Source organism: Anolis carolinensis, chromosome 1 (genome assembly GCF_035594765.1).
Source record: "Anolis carolinensis isolate JA03-04 chromosome 1, rAnoCar3.1.pri, whole genome shotgun sequence".
NCBI classification, from domain to species: domain Eukaryota; kingdom Metazoa; phylum Chordata; class Lepidosauria; order Squamata; family Dactyloidae; genus Anolis; species Anolis carolinensis.
In genome coordinates this window covers 115,490,429-115,516,460 of record NC_085841.1, presented here as the reverse complement: position 1 = coordinate 115,516,460, position 26,032 = coordinate 115,490,429, and the positions used below count along the sequence as shown (strand labels likewise).

Here is a 26,032-nt window from a genome sequence, read left to right as displayed (position 1 = left end):
TTTCTGAAATTCTTCCTGCAGTACTTGCTGTTCTTTGGTTGTCACCCATCCTGAGAGGGGTCCCCGAAATGGTGGCACTGAGGTTCCCCTCTGTCCCGCAGTCACAAGCAGCTGCTTGCAACATGCATCCCTTTGTTGCCTTCTTCGGCTGCTCTTTTCCTTCCCGCCTCTTTGATTTAAGCACACTGGAACACAGCCTTCAGCCCAGAGCCGTGTGTTGCACTAGAGCCCTGAAACATCTTTCCACCACAAACCACACTCTGTCCAGATAATCCAGTAAGTAAAAGTTTATTCAGAAAAGAGTATATAAAAATAAGCAAATCTAGATTCTAAAATCCTTTCAAATACAGTCTCAAGAGTTTACTCACAGATTTATCCATAAACATGATAGCATGAATCAAAGGCAGGCAACCTATGCCACACATGAACTAGAAACAGGAAAGTTGAATACATGAATCCAAAAACATAGAATCAGGAACCAAGAGCTGTTCACCTGAATACAACGTTGCTCTCACAAAGGATTCTACCAGCAGAAAACTATTTAACAGTCCTCAATTCCTTCCATGACATCATTCCTCACACACCTGCTTTTCCTCTCCTTATCTCTAAGCTGTTGGGAAAAGAAAATCTGTCTCTGTTGTATGCTCTGCCTCTGAAGTTTCAAGTTTCTTAATCTGGAAAAACATTTGTCACCCACATTTCTTTCAGCTGGCACTTCTGGAAGATTCTCACTGGAACTGATATCGCTTTCTCCAGTTTGATGGGAACTGCCAGGAAATTCCAAAACAATTCTCTTCATATCACTGATATCCTCTTCTGGGCACTCCGAATCTATCCCAGCATCCCCTTCCTCATCGTCTGAGCACTCAGAACACCCTGGGCGGTTCAAAGGTTTATTATTGTTCCATAGTAATTATAAGATACTCACTCAGGTGGTCGCAGTGGGAGATCCATGATAAAAGAGTGACCACATGGTCTCAGCTACTGTATGTAATAGACTGTTATCTACAGTTACCCCCCATTGAGATGGTGCTAAAACACTAGATGTGTTGTTTTGGCCTGGCCTCTCTTGACATCCACTCAGGCATCTTAACCATTGATGAATTGCTAGCCATATGTTTTAAAGATGATTTTTCCTGATGTATATAACTCCACCACTTTATTCATACTTCCAAGTACTAACTAGGCCTGTGTTGCAACACAGACTCCTTAAAATGCCAGACCAGATGTTAGTAAAAATACAGTTTATTAGTTCACAACCAAAAGGAGCCCAAAAACAAACTCAAAAGGCTCAGAACACTTAATCTTCAGTGTGAAACACAGAATTCCCAGCAAACAGCACAAAACCCCAGACCCTTGAAAATAACCCAGATTAAACCGGAGTATAATCCTGTTTAAAAACAAACTTTGTAAAACAACAAAGAAGACACTCCAGTTCCTTGCAGGACGTCAGCAGGCAGGAATTAACGACCAGCAGGGGGCCGAAAACATCTGTCGAAGTCACCCAAACACAATGTCGATGTCGGTGAGTCCAATCCGGGTCAGAGAAGGAGAGGTCAGCAACACGAAATCCAGTCCAGGTCAGAGAAGGAGAAGGCAGCAATATGAAATCCAGTCCAGATCATACACAGAGCCAAAGCATAGAATGCAGCACGGCAAGTTCACAGAAGTCTTCCCAAAGTACGTCTTCCCAAACAGCTCACATGGACACATGAACACCCAACAACACTTTGCCGACTGCAAAGGTGATTCATTTCCAAAACCCACTTTTATTCACAAATCATCCTCAGAACTAGAATCAGCCAACACCCTGCTAGCAGCTGCAGCCTGTTGCCTCAATTCCTCCTCAGAGCTAGAATCAGACAATGCCCCACCAGACCTCCTTTCAGCTGAAGCCCCTTGCCGATCCCTCCACCCAGTCCATCTTTTATCCAAACCCATAATTCCCCAAGACCCAGCTGGATCCCCACTGTGCCAATCCTCAAACGTGTCGCCACTTGTGGGTTCTCTAAAGATGTCCTGGATCTCTTGCACCTTAGTCCAGTCCATTAACTCATCCTCTGAACTTGTCATCCCATCCTCCTGATTCTCAACCCCATCATCCCCCTCAAAGCCCTCAAATGAGTCATCATCAGTAGGCTCCATAAGTATTTTCTGGATCCGCTTCCTTTGTTGCTCCTCATCGGAGTCTTGCTCACGAGTAGTCTTTCTTCATTTTCTAGTGCACCTAGTAGTATCATTACTCAAAGACTCCATCACAACAGCCTGTTCCTGTCGAGATAGGTAATATCGAAGTGCTTAAACTTTCCCTAGTCACTTGCATTGCCCTAAAACAATATATTGAATATATGCTTTTGCCATGTTTTTACCTCTGTATCTATATTTTAATGTTTAGATTGTGTGTTTATGTCTTGTAAGATGTCTTGGTTTCCCTTGTGAAGAAATGCAGGGTATAAATATCTTAAACAAATTTAAAAAACAGTGGGAATGATGAAAACATGGCAAAACTGCCCCATGTGAAGGAGGCATTTCAAACCAACAAAGGCAAAGAATTCAAAAACTGGGGAGGAAAGATTGGTCTCCTTGAAACACATTCCCTACTCCTACTATACAGTATATCCAATAATTATTTCCTTCTGTCTAATAGCTGCTGTTCAGGTTTTGTGAAAACTCTTCAGGAGACAATGAATGTATTTAAATGTGATAGATAACATTGCGTTGATTGGTTTTGAATAGATTTTGCTTTAGGATAGTACATTTTAAGATGCAATCTGATACTCATTGTGGCAAAAAATTTCCTTTGCCTACAATGGGATCACTTCTATTTGAGCATCCACAGGATTGCAGTATTAATCTCTAGCTCTTTTAATCTGGGAATGCTAGTGCATATTGTCATTTTCTTTACTATCAGTGTATATTGACAATGGCAAAAAAAAAATTCACTAGGTCATTGAAGTATTCTTTGATTCTGCCTTGTCTCCGATCTATTAATTGCCTCTTTAGATAACCCCATTATGTTTCCCTTTGCATGTAACATATACCTATGGATGTGATCGAGGTGACCTCCCCTCCAGGACTTTGTAAAAGATAGTTCAAAAATCAAGACTTTATGTTCTATATTCCATATATTTATAGTAGAAGGTGATTGAGACTTTTTACTGGAGTTTACTGTGGATTATCCCTGCATTCTGAGGCAAGAGATAACAACTTCATGAATTGTAAAATCATGCTGCAAAAACTCCACTTCTATGAATTTCCATATTGGGTTCCCCAGATGTTATGAACTTCGTTCTTATCAGATATTTTCAATTGTTTATATCATTCATGATTCCCCTTTATGCAATGTAACCCACCTTTATGGATTCTCCCTTATTTCCTCGAAATCTACCTATCTGCCTATATGTATTTATACTCTTTGGGATCCCCGGAAAATATGTGTTTTTCCCAGCTGGGTTTATGTTCCAACTTTATTTTAATTTTCACTTTATCCCATATATTTGTCAAATCATCAAATCAAATGGGAAATATTATGACCCCAACGTGAACCTCGGCCCCATGACCCAGACCTCCCTTCCCAAAAAAACAAAAGGATAATCTGCCACCGTTTAATCCAATCTCATTCCGATCGCATGGACAATATAGGGTTTAGAGTCACCAAATTCCTAAAGGTGACTCGCCCCCAAGGCAAACATTGTCATATCCCAGGCCAGGACGCCGCTGGAAGGCACCCTGTGGGGCCCGTCAATGACGGCTCATCACCACCCATCACCACTTCCCGTCTGACACCCCAAGGCATATCTAAAATCGGTGAACGTGACAGGACCCCGGACACCCTTGATGGGTGCCATTAATTCCTTTAGAAATCGGCTGGGCCAGAATTAATCTGATATTTCCTGTCCGGTCACCTCATTGTTTCAACAGCTCCCGCCTCCTCCTCTCTGATTGGCCCGAGGGGGGACAAAAAACGGCTCCCCATTGGGCCAGCAGAGCAAGGCGGGAAACGAAAGCCCGCCTCGTTCAACCTCTCAGCCTATCCGCGATCAGATGGGCAGGGAAGCGGGGCGGGAAATTCAAGGGGCTGTCAGACCAAAACATTGTATAAATATGACTTTATTTGAAACATATGTTACGCTAGTAGATTGAATGATCGCTATTAGCGTCCTTTTCAGCTGAATTGCTCAATAAAAACTCCTTGGCGGATTTTCCTTCAACTTGGCGGACCTTCTTCATTTCAGGCTTCAGGTTGTATTGCGGCTTATATTCTCCTTTTGGCTTCGCCAAGGTCCGTTCCCTCAGGACCGGGTCGGGTCTCTCTTTAAGGGCCCAATCCCCCAAAGTGCGGTCGACAACATAATTTGGCTTTACCACGAAGGGACTTGCTTGGAAGTTCCAAAGATCAATTTCTAGGCTAAAATTCCAAGCGGCGACCTTGGTCCAGATATTCTGGGACAGGTTGGGGAGAGAAACGGCTGCAAGGAGGGCCCTCCGACCAACAATTTGACCTCATTTCACATCCAAATTTCTCTGGCAGTCCCTTTCTCTCTCTAGATCTGATTCAGGGTACTGAACAAAGGAGCCAGATAGGAGGAAGCAGATTTTTAGCTCCTCGAAGGAAAGGCGCCAACGTGAAACAGGGGACGCCCTGTAAAAAAAAAATAAAAGGGAACCGGCCCCGTTGTTAAGACCCAGGTGGGCGGAGTTCTGGAGGTATGGCACTTCGGATCAGGGCTCGGTAACAAATTCCTGGTGAAACGCGGGAACATCTGGCGCCCGGTGGTGTGTGAGAACAGTCTGGCTTGTAAGATTACAGGTTCTAGGATCGTGGGGTAGGGGAACGGTTGTGTTCCCGGGGCACCTGCGGATCCCACGAACGCCAGCCATTCAGCCTTGGTGTAGGGAGAACTCTTGAAAGGACGAGTTGCATCCAGCCGGTGGGTGAGTCGTTACTCCATTAACTGTCAGGTACTGGGCAGGGGCTGAGCCAAGGATGGGTGTTTGTTCAAGCACGTCTAGGGTGTCCCACCCCAGCAGACATCCCCAGGGATTCTCCATTGGGAAAGATCCTGGCCAATTGGGGTGGGCTTTGCATCGAAAAACATGGTGCAGGCCAGGTTGGGCTAACTCAGAGCACATAAGTGGCCCCTTGTGGCCCTTGAAGGGGGAACAGCTTGCCCCCCCCTTGCTCAAGTCACCGAATTCGGAGTGTTGACCTAAGGTGACTCGCCAGGGGGAGGGCAAGTGGTCCCAACTTGCTTATGCTGCGATGTTCATGGCCTTAAGCCAGAGGGAGAGTGGAAGGGGAGAGGGGGTCCAAGTCTTCCCATGCAGGGACGTGGGCTCCAAACCTACCCTCCTCAGAAGCTCCTCTCTAGACCTACTTCCCCTTACCCCCTCCTCCAGAGGATTTTCTGGACACATTTGCTTGCCCTCTCCCCCAATCCCTATCCCTACTTTTTCTCCTCACCCTGAGTCCTACACTGATCCAAATTGGCCTTCCAAGGGAACCCTTACTTCAGGGATCCCCCCCCCCCAAGAAATTCCCCTCCAGAGAGTTCAGCCCAGTCTAACGTGAAGGAGGGCTCCCAGCCCCCTCCCCTCTCACCCCGAAACACACCTGATCCAAAACACTGTTCCTCTTCTCAAGTCACACTCTCTCAGCCCCCATCCCAGCCGTTCCTTTGAAGCCTGATGCCCCCCCCCTCCAAATTGTATCTGCCCCTGCCACTCAACTCCTGCCACATTCTGAGTTTTCCTCAGATGGGAAGAATCGCCCCACCATCCCCCTCCTTCTCTTGCCCCCACCAGGCTCTCTCTCTCTCTCTCTCTCTCTCTGCGCTCATTCCTCTCTTGGAGAGAGAGGAGAAGGAGGGGCAGCGGGGAGATTGTGCAAAGAGGACACTTTTTTCCTCTTCCTGTTTTTGGAGGGGCAAAGGGGGGAGAAGATTCAGTCCTGAAGCCTGCCACCAAGATCTATAGTTCTCCAAGGATTGCTTCCTTCTTTCAAATCAAATCTTCTCCAACTTGATATTCTGCCTTGCCTACCCTCAAATTGTACCCTTTTTTTCTTTTCTCTCTCTCTCTCTCTTCCCCGGCCTGAGTGAAAATCTCTCTCTCTCCCTCAAATCTCAAATCCATTTCTCCTCTCCTTCCTCTCTTCTCACCTTTAAAAATCCCTTATTTCCCTTTGTTCCCATTTTCTAGACACTATCCATAAGATTTTACCTCAGTGTTGTCTTATATTTCCTTTGGTCCTTACAAAAAGGGGGAGGGGGGCATTCCTTTAGCCGCTTCTGTTTCTTAACTTCCCCTTTTCTTTCTCTCCCATCTGGGAAGCATGGCAAAGGATTTGGGTGGGGGAGGGGGACTCCCAGAAAAGTGTTGGTTAAATTTTGTGTGTTTATGTAATGTGTGGGCTGTAAACTCTTCTCTACTCATCCCTTTGCCTTAAAAGCCACCAGTGATATATAGTTTTCTGGGAAGGAGGGCTGGAATGGACTAGCTTAGTGCTATGCTCTCTCTCTCTCTCTCCCTTTTCTTCTGTGCCATCTCACCTCCCTATTTTCAAAGGTTCAAGCCCTAATATTTTGTGAGACCCCCCCCCAGAGAAAACCTGCTGCTTCTGTGGTTTTAACTTTTTCTTCTCTCTCTCTCCTCAAGCCTCCCTTATCTTAGAGAGAAAAGGGGGGGGGGGATGGAAGAATTGATGTATTTTTCTATATGTGAGTTTTTTTTTCTCTCTCTCTCTCTTCCACTTCATGTTTTCCTAGGCCAAAATGCACTTCAACATTCTCCTTTTTCAAAGCTCCCCCCCCCTTCCTTCCCAGCATCCCCATTTCTCCTTATAAACATTCAGTCAAAATCCTGGTTTACTTTTATAGTAAAGGCACTCTTTCACTCTCCACAGTTCCCCAACAATCTCCTTTCTTCCTTTCGGGTCCTTCTCCCTCCCTTTCCCTGAGTGCATGCGTGTGAATGTTTTAAAAATCCCTCTAACTGCCTTTAATTATGAGGGGGGGCAGTACAGAGTCCAGGGGACCTTCCAGGCACAGCTGAAGAGATCCAGAGGACCGGACCCAACCACCTGACTGAGGACATCAGACCAGACTGCAAGACCCATAATCCATACCTGCCACCATGAACAGTTCTAAGACCTGGGTAGGGGCTCTCGGAGTGCGCTGTTGATTTCATGCAGCAGCTAGAACCCAGAGGCCATTGGAGATGGTCCTGTGAGGGTAAGCCCGGACCCCCAGTCACCCAGAAGAGACAGCCCCACCTGTGGCTGATCTGAGACCCCCATGGGGGAAGCAACACCATCTGCCCTGGCAAAGGGCTACTGAGTGCAGGTCTGCCTTTGACGCTGCCAAGGAGGCCCTCATGACATCACCAGGGGACAGAATTGGCCGCCATGGCAGAAGATGTCCCAGAAGAAATGAACAGGATTCTACCAGTGACCACCATGAGGGAAGGATGTTCCACTTTCACCAGAGCTGTGCCAAAGAAGGACCCCAGGACTGCTGGAGCCCTCACAAGGTATGAGTGACTTCCCTGACTAACCCCACCACGGGAGGGAGGGGGGGCTTATAATCTGTCCTTAGTTTCCCTAGGCACTCTCTCCTTTCCGTCTCCTCTGTTGGAGTGCTGGACCTGCCTGCAGTCACCAGGAGGCGCCGTGCTGTGAGGCGCAGAAGCTGTGCCCAGTTGACCCCAGCTGCCAACTACAAAGGGGGGCCCAAGCTGCAGCCAAGAAAAGGCAGCCAAATGGGAGTACTGCATCACAGCCTCCATCATCCCCAGCCCTCACCACCTCCACCTTCATGCTCCATTTCCCATGACTCCAGACCAAGGGACATCTGTTTCAACACCATGGGATCACCCACCACTGACTGAACCTCAGCTTTCACCTCTTCAAGCTCCTGCCCTCCAACAAAAAGGCACAATCTGATCTACCAAGGCAGAGGCCCTGCATGCAGTAAAATGTCGGGGCTTTGGGAAATGTTCATAGCCATTTCCAAGCCCCGAAGGGGGGAAAATGTGATCGAGGTGACCTCCCCTCCAGGACTTTGTAAAAGATAGTTCAAAAATCAAGACTTTATGTTCTATATTCCATATATTTATAGTAGAAGGTGATTGAGACTTTTTACTGGAGTTTACTGTGGATTATCCCTGCATTCTGAGGCAAGAGATAACAACTTCATGAATTGTAAAATCATGCTGCAAAAACTCCACTTCTATGAATTTCCATATTGGGTTCCCCAGATGTTATGAACTTCGTTCTTATCAGATATTTTCAATTGTTTATATCATTCATGATTCCCCTTTATGCAATGTAACCCACCTTTATGGATTCTCCCTTATTTCCTCGAAATCTACCTATCTGCCTATATGTATTTATACTCTTTGGGATCCCCGGAAAATATGTGTTTTTCCCAGCTGGGTTTATGTTCCAACTTTATTTTAATTTTCACTTTATCCCATATATTTGTCAAATCATCAAATCAAATGGGAAATATTATGACCCCAACGTGAACCTCGGCCCCATGACCCAGACCTCCCTTCCCAAAAAAACAAAAGGATAATCTGCCACCGTTTAATCCAATCTCATTCCGATCGCATGGACAATATAGGGTTTAGAGTCACCAAATTCCTAAAGGTGACTCGCCCCCAAGGCAAACATTGTCATATCCCAGGCCAGGACGCCGCTGGAAGGCACCCTGTGGGGCCCGTCAATGACGGCTCATCACCACCCATCACCACTTCCCGTCTGACACCCCAAGGCATATCTAAAATCTGTGAACGTGACAGGACCCCGGACACCCTTGATGGGTGCCATTAATTCCTTTAGAAATCGGCTGGGCCAGAATTAATCTGATATTTCCTGTCCGGTCACCTCATTGTTTCAACAGCTCCCGCCTCCTCCTCTCTGATTGGCCCGAGGGGGGACAAAAAACGGCTCCCCATTGGGCCAGCAGAGCAAGGCGGGAAACGAAAGCCCGCCTCGTTCAACCTCTCAGCCTATCCGCGATCAGATGGGCAGGGAAGCGGGGCGGGAAATTCAAGGGGCTGTCAGACCAAAACATTGTATAAATATGACTTTATTTGAAACATATGTTACGCTAGTAGATTGAATGATCGCTATTAGCGTCCTTTTCAGCTGAATTGCTCAATAAAAACTCCTTGGCGGATTTTCCTTCAACTTGGCGGACCTTCTTCATTTCAGGCTTCAGGTTGTATTGCGGCTTATATTCTCCTTTTGGCTTCGCCAAGGTCCGTTCCCTCAGGACCGGGTCGGGTCTCTCTTTAAGGGCCCAATCCCCCAAAGTGCGGTCGACAACATGGATGTCAGTAAATATAAATATAGTCCTCTAGTTCCAGCTGCAAGATCATTTCACTGTGGTGCTAGAGATTTTGATTAGCCTCTGTATTTTTTTTTCCTTTTAGTGTCTGCTGGGTTTATCTAAAATTTGCAGAACTGCTTCAGGCAGAGCTTGCCGCAATGAAAGGAATGCTCTTTGCTCTTGCTATTATAATTTAATCTTTGAAAACATAATTATTTCTGCTTACTCAATACTTCACAAAGTCATTCTGTAGAAATTCCAAAAGAAGGCGGGGAGGACTCTCCGGTGTCTTTAGTTCCAGCCCTTTACAAACAAAAGGAAAATAAACAAGTTAGTGCATGTCACACACCTCAGTATTATTCGCTCAGTCTGTCATGGAAATTGCTTTTGAGCCTGTAGTGAATGTCACAGAAATTGCTGTCATAAAATTGCTCTAATAATAATCAGGCAAGCTTTGTGCTCCAGTGAAATTGACATATTAGTGTCAAGCTGGATGCTGCAGTTCCACATCTAGCTCATGACAGCTTCCTCATGCACATTACTAAAAGCATTAGGAGGCTGCTCACATTTTCAGCCTTAAATCAGTGTACCCAGTAGGGTGCTATGTTCATTTCAGTATCCATTAAAGTCAGAGCCTGGGAAAAAGTAACTTTTTTGACTAAAATTTTGATTTTGAGAGTTTAAGGAAGCAGCTTCTCCAAGTCCTGAAATCTGTACTCCAGTGTGTAGTAGTAATCTTTTGAAGTGCAGGAAGACATCTCAATAATGTGTTTATGCACACACACTCAAATGGTACAGTGGTGAATTCCGATGTTGCTGGTTCTCATCATGAATCTTGGCATCCTCCATCACTTCCCTAGGGGAGTTCAACTCTTCAAGCAGTTATAGCAATTTTCATCTCCACTAGGAACAGGTGGTGGTCCTTGTGACATGTGCCTTAATTATATCCCATTTGGATGACTGGAATGTGATCTAGGCGACTGGAATGCAAAAGTGGGAAACAGCAGAATCAAAGATCAGAGAAAATTTGGCCAAGAAAATGTCGCCTCTTTTTCTTTTTGGTCAACTATCTAGGAATAGCTATTTTCTTTAAGGCCTAGCACCCTCAGAGCACTTGCATGTTTCGCTGTGTTCAAAAAATCCTTGTAAATCAGGGAGCAATACAAATAATTGCTTTAAATTTTGTGCTGCTTTTAGCATTGCAAGTGAATAGTTGGCTGCCCAAGGAAGTGGGAAGTGATAAACAATATACACAGCCACAAACTTGATCTATGTGCTATAAAATGACCCAGGGATAAGGATTTGGATAGAAGAAACCAGGACCTAACCTTTTTCTAAACTTTACTGAAACACAAACAGCCAATCCTGGGGAATGAGGGATAACTTGCAATACAAATGCAATACCACCCCTCTGCATAGCCTCCACAGAATCCCTGTGTAGCTGTCTACATGGCAAACATGGACAATATACCCTGCAATGAATTGGTTGTCCCATGCAGGGGCGGGGGATTTGGGTAAAAAATCTTGGTGAAGCAGATTGAATGTTCAGAAGACTCCTTGTTGTTGCTGTTTTCTTTCTTCTCATTCACCTCCTAATCATACATTAGAAGAGACCACATAGGCCATCTAGTCCAACCCCCTGCCATGCAGGAAAAGCACAATTATAAAGTTACAAGCTTGGTAGATGCAGGAAATGTTTTGCATGTTGTATATCTTGATAATGGATTGTAAAGACTCCCCCCCCCCCCAAAAAAAAAAAAACCAAACAAACTATAAAAGTGCCACCAATAATTTTGAGTTGTTCACTGGATTCTGTGGTTTTGCTGCCTTCATATTTCTGGCCTAAATATTCCATCAACCATATTTAAAAATATCTTCCTCTAAACATCCAAACTCTTGGTATGTTACCTGACAATATGAAATGCCTCTGGGGAGTGGAGGTGGAAGAGGAGACTGGTGATGCATCTTGAAGTTTATTATTGCAGATGCCATGCTAACCTTTAGAAATCCCTTTTTACCTCTTTAAAAATTAGGGGATGATTTGTATTATTAAATAAAGGTTCATGTCTTTTCTAGGTATCAACCTATAACACAACTGATGTTCTGCATTCATAAGAAAGGAACAGTTGGTAGATTTGTAGTTCTTTATGTATGTGAACTTTGTGTGAGTAGTTTATGACAACCATGTGGTTTATTTCCTGTTATGGGCGCAGCCCTACCATTAGGTGAGATTTATTTATTTATTTACAGGGGACTCAGGGTGGATAACATTGCACACATAAAGGCAAACATTCAATGCCATAACATAGAACAGAGACAGAGACAAGACGCAGGCACGGGCTGGTCTCGAACTCATGACCTCTTGGTCAGAGTGATTTGTTGCAGCTGGCTTGCTTTCCAGCCTGCGCCACAGCCCACAGCAGATAAGGCATCCTGGAGTAGAAAAGGCTGCATATCATATTTATTTTATTTATTCTTATTGTATGTCTACAGTTAAGGTAGGAGAGAGGTGTCTCTGTGTGATTTTCTGCCACACGAGACAAAATAACTTAGCTGGTTTAGGATATGATACACATAAGAACTTGCTGAGTTCTTAGGTCTGGTGCACTCTGGCACCAGGCCTAAGTGCCTTCTGGAAAAGCAATGCTACATTATTGCCTTCCAGTTGCTAGTTCCATACTGACTGAAGTAATGGGATTTATATACAGTAGAGTCTCACTTATCCAACACTCGCTTATCCAACGTTCTGGATTATGTAACACATTTTTGTAGTCAATGTTTTCAATATATCGTGATATTTTGGTGCTAAATTCATAAATACAGTAATTACTACATAGCATTACTGCGTATTGAACTACTTTTTCTGCCAAATTTGTTGTCTAACATGATGTTTTGGTGCTTAATTTGTAAAATCATAACCTAATTTGACGTTTAATAGGCTTTTCCTTAATGCCTCCTTATTATCCAACATATTCGCTTATCCAACATTCTGCCGGCCCGTTTATGTTGGATAAGTGAGACTCTACTGTACATGTTAACTCATAGAAATAATTGATTCAATTGCTCAACTTTAGTTAGCACTAGGAATTGGATTTAAGTCTTTGTATTGGTTGCAGCCCCCAGTGGTGCACCGGATTAAACTGCTGAGCTGCTGAACTTCCTGACCTAAAGGTCGGCAGTTCGAATCAGGGTGAGCTCCTGCTGTTAGCCCCAACTTCTGCTAACTTAGCAGTTCGAAAGCATGCAAATGTGAGTAGATCAATAGGTACCGTTCTGGCGGGAAGGTAACAACACTCCATGCAGTCATGCTGGCCACATGACCTTGGAGGTGTCTATAGACAACACTGGTTTTTCAGCTTAGAAATGGAGATGAGCACCAACCCCCAGAGTTGGACACCACTAGACTTAATGTTAGGGGAAAACCTTTATCTTTAATTGGCTGGGATAAACATTTTTAATTGTTTTCTGTACAGATACATCTCCAGCATATTCTGCACTGAAAACTGATGTAAAGTTGTCTATATACTCATGTACAAATCTTGAAAAGTTAGTCAAATAATCAAGAACCCTCCTGGGTTAACTTATCCATGGGTCAATGTGAATAATGTACATTAACTCTTTATCAAACAAAGGAGTATTCCCTTTCTCCGAGTAGAGTTGCAAAAGGCAAGAACTTAGTCCATCCCAGGAAAAACTAAGAGAAGCACCAACTCCTCTGCTCTCTCCAACATGGCACCACTTCTGGACTTTTTGAATACTTGAGTTGGGAAATGGTGGGTGAGGCCAGGGGCAGCTGGCTTCTTGAGGCGGCATTGAGGCTTTCCTTTCTCCATGGAATGATCTTCAACTTATCCACAGGGCAGGTCAAATCTATAATATTGGCCCCAAAACTTGCCTTCAGCTTATACACAAGGTTGGTCGATGCTTGAGTATATACAGTATTCACTGTGTCTTTGAAATTGCCTAGTTCTTATTTATTTATTTATTTATTTATTATTTATTTACAGCATTTATATTCCGCCCTTCTCACCCCGAAGGGGACTCAGGGTGGATCACATTGCACACATAAAGGCAAACATTCAATGCCATAACATAGAACAGAGACAGAGACAAGACGCAGGCACGGGCTGGCCTCGAACTCATGACCTCTTGGTCAGAGTGATTTGTTGCAGCTGGCTTGCTTTCCAGCCTGCGCCACAGCCCGGCTTTAGAATTCCTTTCAAGCCTTTGGCTTCTAACAGTTGTATCATTTCCTTGGAAGATGTTTCGTTCCTGAAGTATTTAATCAAATACTTGTTTGTATGCCTTGAGTTGCACTTGAGTTATTATCATTGTCTTGTACTTTTTTTACCTGTGTTTATGTTCTTTCTTTTTATTTTCCTTATTTGGAAAATAATAATTGTCAATTTTTAAAGAATGATGTCTTGACTCCTTGGCTTTGTTGTATCACTTCCAATCTGTGGTAGACATATTATCTTGAGTATTCTGAGTAAGGGTGGACCACTTATGACCCATCAGGTGTTATTTGACTATAGTTCTCATTGGTTTAGCCAGAACAGCCGGAGCACCCGATGGCGTAGTGGACTAAAGTCTCGTGACTTGAAGGTTGGGTTGCTGACCTGAAAGCTACTAGGTTCGAATCCCACCCGGGGAGAGCGTGGATGAGCTCCCTCTATCAGCTCCAGCTCCATGTGGGGACATGAGAGAAGCCTCCCACAAGGATGGTAAAACATAAAAACAAACAAACAAACAAACAAAAACATCCGGGCATCCCCTGGGCAACGTCCTTGCAGATGGCCAATTCTCTCACTCCAGAAGCGACTCAAGTTGCTCCTGATACGAAAAAAAAAAAAGCCAGAACAGCCAATAGTAATTAATTCAGAGTCTCTTGTCTCCCATCATATGCAGCCTTCTTGGGCTTTCTAGGTATTTACTCATATATACATGTATTTTGAATGTGTTGGTGGGCTCTAAAGTATTTAAGACTGGTCATTCTCAATATTATCAATTATAAGTGACTGTACTAGCTGGTACTCAAAAATATTGTTTTAAGCTCTCTCTGCTGATGACCCAAGATACTGGACTAAACTCTTGTCTTGTAATGGGGTTGACTTTGGATAGCAGAAGAAACCAAGTGAACACTGCAATCAACTTTAATCTCTAAGCACCTTAACTTGGGTGCAACAGGGACTTAATTTTGGGACATGCTTCCACTTCTTGATGGGAGAAGGCACACACAGAAATTTGGCCAGGGTAGTGATTGACATCCTTCATCAGGAGGAAAGGAAGACTATTCCAATTAAGCAACAATATGGGAGAGATACTGAACAGTGACTGTGTATTCATAACTCTGTATCCAAGGCATCAAAACACCTACAAAAGTGAATAACTTTATTAGGTTGTGGTATATATTTCATAGTCTATTCTTAGCCAAGCCACCATCTTTCATAAGATATGAAAGGTAAATACTGAATATAGTTTTGTGAGCTTGATAAGATCTTGGACCCACATTCTTTTTAAAAGGGTGAGATTTTAGTTGTGCATCCACTCTTTTAACTCAACTTTTCCAAACTATTTACCTTAAGCATCCTGGATCTTTCTCATGACTTCATCACAACTAATAAAATCAGCATTTCTATACATTTAAGAATTAGCAACCGATGGAGCCCATCACATGATGGGCTCCATCACTGTGAGTTCCAGGTATTTCACTGTTTCTAAAGTGTGGGTATTTCCCACAATCTTTAAGTTGATTGGCAATCGATTTATTTTTTAATTCCCTGCAAAGAGACATGTAAAAAAATCTTCCAAATTACATGTGCTGGGAATCCCTGCTTGCCCGTTTGTAAATAAAACAATGATGTCATCGTGAGGGGGAGGAGCCGAGATGGGCAGTATGGAATCCTTTCTTCCTCCATAATCTTTAGAACTGAGGAGGTAATTTATCTCTTTTTTTAACAATGGCTAATAATCCTTCAGGTGATGTAGCTCCCACTGAAATAAGTGTTTTAAAAGGGTGCCTTAACACTACTTTAGAGAAGGGTCTTGAGGGCAAACGATCCCAGAAAAATTGTGCCTTAAGAGTGATGCCTTAACCATGCTTCAAAGAAAACAGGGGAGGAGACACATGTCTTATGTCTGATGGCAAATCAAATGGATAAATTTTAAAGAAAGCAGAGAAAATGATTATGTGAGATGTGTGTAGGAAAATCTGCCATTTAATTTCAAAACAGAGCATGGTGAAATTTAAGGGAACACCAATGATCTTAAACATTTTACTTATCTTGTGGGATGAAGTCCTCACTCTCTGCCTGTAGATATGATTTTGTACATTCTTTTACTGTTTCCTGAAGAATTTGAAAACCAATATTTGTCATATAGGTGTTTGCAGCTAGGGATTGAGGTTTCCCTCTGACCATGGATTTTGCACAAAATTTTGTGTAAATTGTTTAAAAACATGTGCCACATAGATATTAAACCACAATATTTGGAGAGCCAGTGTGATGCAATTGTTTAAGCATTGGACTATGACTCTAGAGACCAGGATTCAGTTCACTGCTCAGCCATGGAAACCCATTGGGTGACCTTAGATGAGGCATGCACTCTCAGCCCCAGAAACCTATGATAAGTCCACCTTAGGATCACCATAGGTCTCAAATGATTTTAAAGCACACAACGACAAATTCTGAGAAAGGCTTTGTATTTTTTTGGATACAGGTCATAAAATAAGGCATATATTTTTGATTTTCAAAAATTCAGTTGATTTCTTTGCACATTTCTACCTATGTTTATATATATTTTTCAAGATGGCTTCCACATCCAGAGAGCCCTATGTCTCCCAGAAACATGAATCTGGACCAAATTTGGCATGCATTCCCAGGGCCGTAGCCAGAAAATTTTTTCGGGGGGGGGGGGGGGTGTTGAAATTTCGGGGGGGGGGGGTTTGAACCCCTAGCACCCCCCACCCCCGCTACAAACCTGTCAATATCTGCTTGAGATAGTGCCTGGAGGGACTCTTAATGTTTTGCATCTCATAGATTTAGCATGGGGATTTGGTTAACCAGTTAAAATTCATGAGTAAACCAGGTTTTTTTTATAACCTGAAAAATTTGGGGGGAGGGGGGGTTGAACCTCTAACCCCCCCCCCCCCCCCTCCTCGCTACAGGTCTGTGCATTCCCAACATTCCCAATTTTACATATTGGTGGGGTTTGAGGGGCATTGACCCTGGATGATGCCAGTTATAGTTCACTTATATACAAACTGCACTCTGAACCCAGCACATGATGGTTCTTGGCCAAACATGGCACACATACTCATCATTATCAACTTTAAATGCTGGCAGGATTTGGGGAGACTGACCTTGTATGTTGGGAGTTGTAGTTCATCAATATCCATAGATCACTGTGAACTCCACCAATGATGGATCTGGACCAAGCTTGGCACACACACCCATCATGACTAATTTTAACTACTAGGGCAGTTTGGGGACAATGACAGATGATATGGGAAATTGCAGTTTACCAGCATCCTTATGTATGTTCAAATGGGACCATTCATAAAACCCAAAAACAAACAACAACTACTTCTAATATTTATCATTACAAAATCCCTAACCTGGACATTGTCAGATATCTAAGCTAGTGTGTTAAATAAAGAAAGACAATAAACTGAATGAGAAAAACTCAAGATGGAAATTAGTGTCTTGGTTTGTACTTGCAATCGCTACCTGCTTCTGTATCATATTGCACAGTGGTTCTCAACCTGGGGTCCCCAGATGTTTTGGCCTTCAACTCCTAAAAATCCTAACAGCTGGCAAACTGGCTGGGATTTCTGGGAGTTGTTGTCCAAAACACCTGGGGACCCACAGGATGAGAACCACTGATATAGCAAGACAGCCAAGGAGTCATGTTCATTTTAGTAAAAGCAATCCTTGGCCCATCTGAGGAAAGCTGTGTTATAAATGTTGGCACTTTTGGACACACGACTGATAGAAAATACAAATGGCTGCCTATTGGAAGCAGACCAAATTCCAGACACCGCAGTCTAAGGACCTGGTTATCCTGGAGGTAGCTGTGAGCCTGGTATCCCGCTATTCCTTCTTCTGCCCCTACTGATAGAGTAGTTTATGCCATTTTGTTCAATGGGGAATGGAGATGGAGAAACAAAAGTACCCTGACTAAATTTGGAAATTGGTTCTCCCTTTTCTTTATTCAGGGCAGTTTCCATACTTGGGAAAGTTCCAGGATCCCAGGGTCTCATTATGATCTGACAATGATGTGATGTACTTTGACAAACATAAAGGTAAAGTTTCCCACCTGACATTAAGTCTAGACGTGTCCGACTCTGAGGGTTGGTGCTCATCTCCATTTCTAAGCCGAAGAGCCGGCGTTGTCCATAGACACCTCTAAGGTCATATGGCCAGAATGACTGCATGGAGTGCCATTACCTTCCCGCCAAAGTGGTGTCTACTGCTCTACTCACATTTCCATGTTTTTGAATGGCTAGGTTGGCAGAAGCTGGGGCTAACAGTGGGAACTCACCCAGCTCCCTGGATTCGAACCGCTGACCTTTCAGTCAGCAAATTCATCAGTGGTTTAATTCTCTGCACCACCAGGGGCTCCTGACCAGACCTAGCTAACTGGTTTTTTACCTGTATATCAGGAACATTGTGAGAATTTAAAATGGATACTGTCTGCTGCATCTTGCAATGCTAGGATTGCTGCTGTTTTTATGTCCGGAGGAGCCCACTGTGCCTCCTCACACTACACAATTATAGCATCATGGTTCTGTTTTAACTGCCATGACAACATTACATGGAATCATGGGATTTGTAGTTCAAGGTAGAGATATTCAGTTAGTGAGAGCTGGATGCAGCCCCTCCCAGAAGTTCTGGAGTCAGTTTACCTGAGAGCAAAACAGTGCAATTTTCACTTTGCTTCACTTCCTTTACTTGGAATTAATTTCCATTGATTTCAGCAGGACAAAGATCAGTTTAGTTTGCAGTTTATGGCTCACTCATGAAAAGTTGCACTTGAGGGCAAAAGTAAACAAGATCTTAATTTAGTCTTTTCCTATTTTCTTTGCTTTGTTTTGCTTGAACTCTAGTGCATTTTGTATTACTTGCTGTAAAAAGAGCTTATATAAAACAATTGGGTACAACACTGTTAGATAACTTTTACTATATTGAATCTGGTACAGAATTGTCAAAAAGTACGCTGGCTGAAAGAAATGCTCAGATGAGATAATTTGCCAGCTTGTGATAGCAATGTTGATTTTAGATTTTTCATAAGAAGAATAGCTTATAATGGGATTTTTTAACTTTTTACCTGAACACAAACTTTTAAATGCTTTTTTTTTGGTTCTTGATTTCCTACAGAAGGTGGTGGTTAAATAAAACCATTCCAGATTTTCCTCTGAAATAGGCATTTGTGATATTTCAGACATAGTTTTGTGAAAGTTCAGCTTATTTACATGTTACTGATGCTTGTTTTATCATCATTATTTACTGTGTTCATATTTAGGTTAGTATTAGGATTTCAACAAAGAGAAATGTAGGAAATTACACTTAGGCAAAAAGAATTTGAAATTCAAACATAAAGGATCAGTGACGCCTGGCTCATCACCATTACTTGTGAAAGGGATCTTAGAGTTTTAGTAGACAACAGGTTGAACATGGCTTATGTTGACTCAACAGTATGATGCAGCACCTACAAAATACCAATGGGATTTGGGGCTGCATCAAAAGTAGTATAGTGTCTCAAGGGAAGTCATTGTGCCTCTCTATTTTGCTTTGGTCAGATCTCAACTAGGATACTGTGACCAATTCTGTGCACCACAATTTAAAAGAGATGACAAGTGGAAGGTCTCCAGAGGCAGGCAACTAAAATGATCAAAGATCTGGAGACCATGCCATATGAGGAGCAGTTTAAAGAGCTAGGGATGTTTAGCCTGTAGAAGAAAAGGTTGAGAGGAGACATGATCGCCATTTTTAAATATTTGAAAGGATGTCAGAAGGAAGAAGAAACAAACATGTTTTCTGCTGCTCTGGAGATTAGGACTTGGAGCAATGGGTTCAAATGACAGGAAAGGAGATTCTACCTGAACATTAGAAAAAGCTTCTTGACCATAAGAGCTGTTTAACAGTGGAGCTCCCTGTCTTCTTTGGAGGCATTTAAACAGAGGCTGGATTACTATCTGTCAGGGGTGCTTTGATTGTGCTTTTCTTGTATGGCAGGGGGTTGGACAGGACAATCCATGTAGTCTTTTCTATGATTCCATGATTTCTTCTCTGGAGGTTTAAACTTTCAAATAGCCCTTACAGTCAAGAAGTGTTTCCTAAAGCTTAGGTGAAATCACTTTTCTTGTGATTAGATTTGTAATCCAGTCTGTGGAGCATCAGAAAACAACCTTGGTTCAGGTTCCACATGATATCACTTCAGATAGTTAAAGATAGCTATAATGTCATATCACAATCAGGTCCAAGTTAAACATACTCAGCTCCCTAAGCCATTCTTCAAAGGTCTTGGTTCTTGGACTTTTTACCATCTTGGAGCATTCTTTCATTCTTTTTTTGGAATGAAATAGTAAAGCTGGACAAGCTGGAACATGTCTTCTGAATATGTTTCAATTTGTTCATATCTTTCTTGTACTGATCTCCACAGAATCAGACAATATTCCAGTCAGATGAGGTCTGACCAAACTTGGAGGATGTAGGAAAATACTCTTCCTGGGAAGAGAGGGATGAGACAGAGTGCTATTGCTAAATTCTGCCAGATAATGCAGGATCCTGGTTGTGCTATCTTAAAAACTTTCATTATTTTTAATGTTGTTCCTTGTCCCTCCCTTTGCAGTATGGACAATCTATGCCTTATGAATGGAAAGCAGAAGCTATCTCGAACACTACTTCTTTAGCCATGAAGGACATGTTTGCCACAAGTCTTCTTGAGTCATCTGGATGCTTCAGTGCAGATAAACGACTCATGTCAAAGAGCCGCTCATTTTATCAGTCTTGGAAAGAGTGTTTTGATGACATAGTCATGAATAATATCTGCTTAAAGCTATATTTGTTCCCTTGGTTTCATTTTTCTGAGGTGATTAGCTGTTTGAGGAACTGGGGGAAAAAGAAATACATCCAAAAAAGGCTAAATGTTTTTTTCATTTCTTTGTAACAAGTTTTCTTTCCTCTGTATGTTCAGAGTGAGATAAGGTTTTCTTTGCATAAGAAATATACTTGGCCATCTGTTTCTTGGATTCTTCTGAATTTATCATGTTTCACTGTTGTGATCAAAGGAAAAGGAGGCATGTGACACTGAATGGAAATCAGTAGTGTAGATGTTTCAGGGCCCTGACATAACTATACATTTAAAATTTCATCATTAAATTCACATTTACAAACACACATGCCTGGCACCCCTTGGGGAAAACATCAATTCTCTGCATATACTTTTGTCTATAGAATAAGGCAAAATTTCTTCTACAAAATCTGATTTTTTTTAGAGCATTGTAAAATGATAATTGATCTGCTGCAGGAGGAGGAATTTTATTAATTATTTACATGGTATGTAATTGCTTCTCTGAAGAATTTTTCTATGGTCCATAAAACCTGCCCCCCCCATGTGATCTTAATCCTGTTTCTTAAATATGACCTCTCATAGGTTTTTGCAGATTAATTCTGTGAGGAGACAGATATTATCAACATGTTATCAATCCACAGCAGGCCTGGTGCTTAGAAACAGGGCGAGTGAGTCATCAGTGTGAAAACAGAGGATCCAGGTCAGTCGTGTTGTATTATAGCAATATTCAGATGGCACCTCTACACAGACAGAACTGTCTGCTCCACTTTGGCATTTATGCTGTGCTTTCACCAATTTTTTTGTTCTGTTGATTTAACCCCTTGGGGACTTTCTAATTGCATGAAAGATAATACATTCTATGCACATTCCTCTGCGTGTGCCATTCCTATGGGTGAGAGAGCACTGGAGACTTCTAGCATTATAACATTTGTTTTATTTACAAAAAATATACAAGGATGCTATGTGTGAATCAACACTCTAGAATTAATGCAGTTTAACCATACAGCGATACCTTGACTTAAGAGTGTAATTTGTTCTGTGATCAAGCTTTTAACTTAAAATGCTCTTATCGCAAAGCAAATTTCCCATTGAAATGCAATCAACACATTCTGGTCCCTGACCCCCCCCCCCTATTTTTTAAAACATGTTTTTAAATAAGAACATGTACTTTATAAATTGCAAATAATACATTCACAATGAACAATTTTAAAGATCAGTTTTAAAATGGTAAAAGCACAAAGTTGTAGCAAGGAAGCACAAAGCACAAAGTGAAGAGGCAGAAGCAGAATTTTCTTCATACGGTACTCATTCCATCCTCTCTCCCTCTCTGGCTCTCTCTACCTCTCTCTCTTCATGAAGCCAAATATACCAGGAATAAAAACCACACAAAATCAACTAACCCAAAGTTCCTCAAAGTGGACAAATCAAAGCAGACCTCAATCTCCCAAAGCGGACAAGAGCAGGAAGCATGGAGGCTGCTCCCTTGAATCCCTAAAGCTCTGTGCCCTTATGATAGTGCTCCCTCTGGCACTAGCTCTTAACTCAAATGCTGCTCTTATGTCAAAGTGAAACCCATGCTAAGGAACAGCTCTTAACGCATAACACTCTTAAGTTGGGATTCTCTTAAGCGGAGGTTCCACTGTATTCTCATATGGTTGCAAGAACCAAACCATGTGGCTTTCAGTTACTTAATTTAGTCAGAGTTAGTCCTTTTTTCCCCAAGCATCATATTTTTTCCCAACATTGAAAGTACTTCTGCAAGACCCTCCCATAGACAATATTTTTGGAGAAATGTCAAGTTTTGCCATTAGTCCAAAAGCTTGCATGTGCAAAAGATGTTTAAACTTTTACAACTTGAGCATTTCCAAACTAAAATTTGGATTGCAGGAGTTCTCGCATGAACTACTGAATGTCACAATTAACCAATAATTAGTAATAATAGTGGTTAAATTTTTCACACAAGAGGGCAAACTGAACGAAAAAAGCCATAGAAATTATACAGCATTAACAGATGACATTGTCTTTGAACTTTAATTACACTGGCATTTTCAATGAACAAAAATGGCATGTTAATTGCATTCCTAGTGTATATTCATGGCATACATTTGAATACATTAGCAAATCGTTGACGTGGTACCAAGCTGCATTAAATTAATTCATACATCAAGAAATTCAGAGGGAAATGCAGAGATATAATAAAGTAATTTTGGAGCTTTGTTGCATCAGTCACTTCAAAACTGTCCTAAGTATCAAACTGGGATATAAAAGAGACATATTTTCTCAGATGCTCATCTATAATCTAGGTCAATTGTTCTCAACCTGGGGTCCCTAGATGTTTTTGACTTTCAGCTCCCAGAAATCCTAACAGCTGGTAATTTGGCTGGGATTTCTGAGAGTTGTAGGCCAAAAACATCTGGGGACCCCAGGTTGAGAATCACTTATCTTATCACTTATAGAGAACTCAGGGCCAATGAATTTGAACCTACAGGTTAGAGAAAGAAGAACCCGTAGGAAGGGTAAATGCCATGAGGCAAAGAGGACAGAAAACAAGGACATGAATCAAGGAGTGAGTCAAAGTGGATATTCTGGGAAAACATGACATTATGTCTAAGGAGAACATTGGTTGTGTGTTGTGGACAATGAAGGAAGGAGACAGGCATTCTAGTAAGGATGGACAGGTGGTTACAGGAAATGGTTGCTTGACCTAAACTCTCCAAGCTTTGGAATAAGATCCTGCCAGTGGTGGAAACTGTTGTTACTGCACCTTCTTAGCAACCCTAGCTGTGAGCCAAGGGTAAAACAAAAACAGGTTTGTCATTGTTAATTTCACACAATGCTTTCAACTTATTGGCTGGTTCTTCATCTGCTCCTATGCTTGAGATGTGCCTGGAGAGAGGGCCTTGATTCATTTCCTTGTGACAAGAAGCAAATAATTTACTCTTGTTGCCGTTTCCCCACTGCTACAATGGAGGCAAACAAAAGGACAATTGTGTATTGTAGAGGGTGAGCTAAGTTCAAAGTCTAGAGAAAGCTGGTCTGACACTGATCTTTAGCAGGGGGTTGACAGGTACAGACTAACAAAAAGGAAAAATCAAGAAGAATGAATGAATGGTGACATCTTTCAGGTCCCCAGATAGCTCCCAGGGAAGAAATTGCATGTTCTGACAAGGCTGGTTGCTGACTATGCTGATGTACAAAAGTAAGCCCTCTCTAGTTATCTGATACACAAGACTAGGAATTCCCGCATTCAGTGTACCAGACTCTGTGCCCATTTAATCCAGTCATTTCTTACTTTCTTGGAATTCTCTAAAAGCCAAGAAGCTAGAATCAGGATGATTAGTTACCAGAGTCCAAATTACGTGTCAGAGCCCAACAAAAGCCAGCAGTAAAGATTTTTAAAAATAGCAGAAAGTATAGAGATAGGCCCAGACAGACCTTGTTATTCAGGCATGCATCCTTTTATCTGTCCATTCAGGCTTCCACTCCCATCACTACTGTCCACGGTGGCACAGTGGGTTAAACCCTTGTGCTGGCAAGACTGATGACTTGAAGGTTGGGTTGCTGACCTAAAGGTTTCAGGTTCCAATCCAACCTGGGGAGAGCATGGATGAGCTCCCTCTATCAGCTCCAGCTCCATGTGGGGACATGAAAGTAGCCTCCCACAAGGATGGTAAAACATCAAAACATCTGGGTGTCCCCTGGACAACGTCCTTGCAGACGATCAGTTCTTGCACACCAGAAGTGACTTACAGTTTCTCAAGTTGCTCCTGACCGGAAAGAAAACCAAAACAAACTACTGGTTTGAATTTATATGATGCTTTCCATATAGTGTGCCCAAAACAGTTCACAGCTTTTGTATAGTAGTACAAAAACAAGAATGCAGCTCAATATAGTATTGCAATATTCCATCATTACATTAAAAAGCCAAACCATTCATTTCATTGGTATGTACATTATTGCACTTTAATTATTGCAAGATAAAAATATCATAACAATCCGTTTGATATTGAGCTGATATTGCAGTTCAGTTGTGCAAAAGCTGGAGCCAAGGAGGCATCAACCTTTTCTAAATCACTCAAGCATTAACAAAAGTAACTAGCAATCATTTCCCTTAAAATGTCATGTTCAAGTAATGCTTATTGCTTATCACTGTCTATATCTACTTCATTCATCTTACATGTGATACCGAATTAATTAGTATATTTTCTAACAGTTTCACAATGAGTCCCTGTGAGGTATGCCATCTTTGATCTCCAAGAAGAAACGTGCTATTCCACCTCTGTTATTCCATTAGGACTGCTCATCATTTAGGTACAGTATTTTGGCCAGAAATACTGCTAGCATTTCACTACAGCATCTGTCATATCTCTAGCACAGACTATGTCACATTTTGTCAAAACTTTCAGGTAGGGCCAGCCTTTTGACATTGTGCTACACTGAGAAGATTTTCCTCAAAATAACATTCCACCAAATCACACTAAAATATAGGGACCTGAATCTTATCGCTTGGTACCAATTAGAATAAACTCATTGATGTAATGACTGAATGTGAGGCAACAAAGATGAAAGTCCCATAAATTCAATGGGTCTACTCTTGTTGGCGCAAACTAGTAAGTTTTAGGCAAAGGATAAGAATATTTGTCTGGGATGTTATTCAGATGCCACCAGAGCATTCCTCAAGAGGATTTATGTGGGGTGGAGATGTGATATGTGAGGTGGGGAACTTCCCCTGTGCCTTTGAGTGTTTACATGGCCATTGCCCATGCTAAGTGTCAATGGGAAGGAGAATGGAAAACACATTTCACATTGGAGACAAAGGCTGGATATCTATTAGTGCTCTGGGTCAACAGCTCCACTTCCTCCATGGTTGAATTGCTGTGGGAAAGGATGGAGACAGCTCTGAGCAGCAACTGTCTCCAACTCCCCACTCTTTTCATGACTGCTGCACAGGGATGTAGCTATGGAGCTATGCTAACCCAAATACATTTTTTGCTCTTAATGAAATTCCCCTTCAGTCCCCTAATTTCTACCATTGCAAAAAGTGAGATATTGGACAATTAAACCTGCATCTCTTGTGTTTACATTCTTTTGATAGGTCTGTCTGAATCTTTTCTTTGGACGCCCAAACTCAATTGCAGTTTTAAGTTACCCCAGTCCTAGAATTTTGAGGACTGGAAATAAATTTCATGGGAGGGCAGTTCCCATGCAAGGACATGCCCCCTCCTGCTTCAAAGCACCCCTCTGTTGGGGGTGATTTGAATGCGTTTTCCTGCTTCTTGGCAAGGGGTTGGACTGGATGGCCATGAGGTCTCTTCCAACTTTATGATTCTGTGATTCCTTCTGATGTAGAATGTCAACAGGAACCCAGTTTCCCTCCTTGCAACTAGGGTCCAACCCACAGGAGCCTTCAGTTGGTGGAAGTGGTCTCAGAAGGTGATTTTTGTCTTGATTCTCATACCGCCTTGTTGTCCCTCTACCTCTTACAATCTACTTCAAAGGATTGTGGGATCTTCTTAAACTGTGCAGGAAGTGGTTTAAGAGTGTATCCCTGATTTGAAGTAAAGCTGTTAACTAACAGGGATAAACTAGAAGGGACAAGAGACCTCTTCCAGAAAATCAGAAAT

General features: G+C 42.3%; 1 long non-coding RNA gene across 1 annotated transcript; it reads left to right on the top strand.

Annotated features, from left to right (window-relative positions):
- The first annotated feature begins 111 nt into the window (after window positions 1-111).
- On the top strand, window positions 112-21,657 carry LOC103280459 (uncharacterized). Its single transcript, XR_507370.3, has 3 exons — window positions 112-2,283; window positions 17,551-17,637; window positions 20,187-21,657. It is a non-coding gene; the product is annotated as an uncharacterized LOC103280459 (long non-coding RNA).
- Window positions 21,658-26,032: the final 4,375 nt, after the last annotated feature.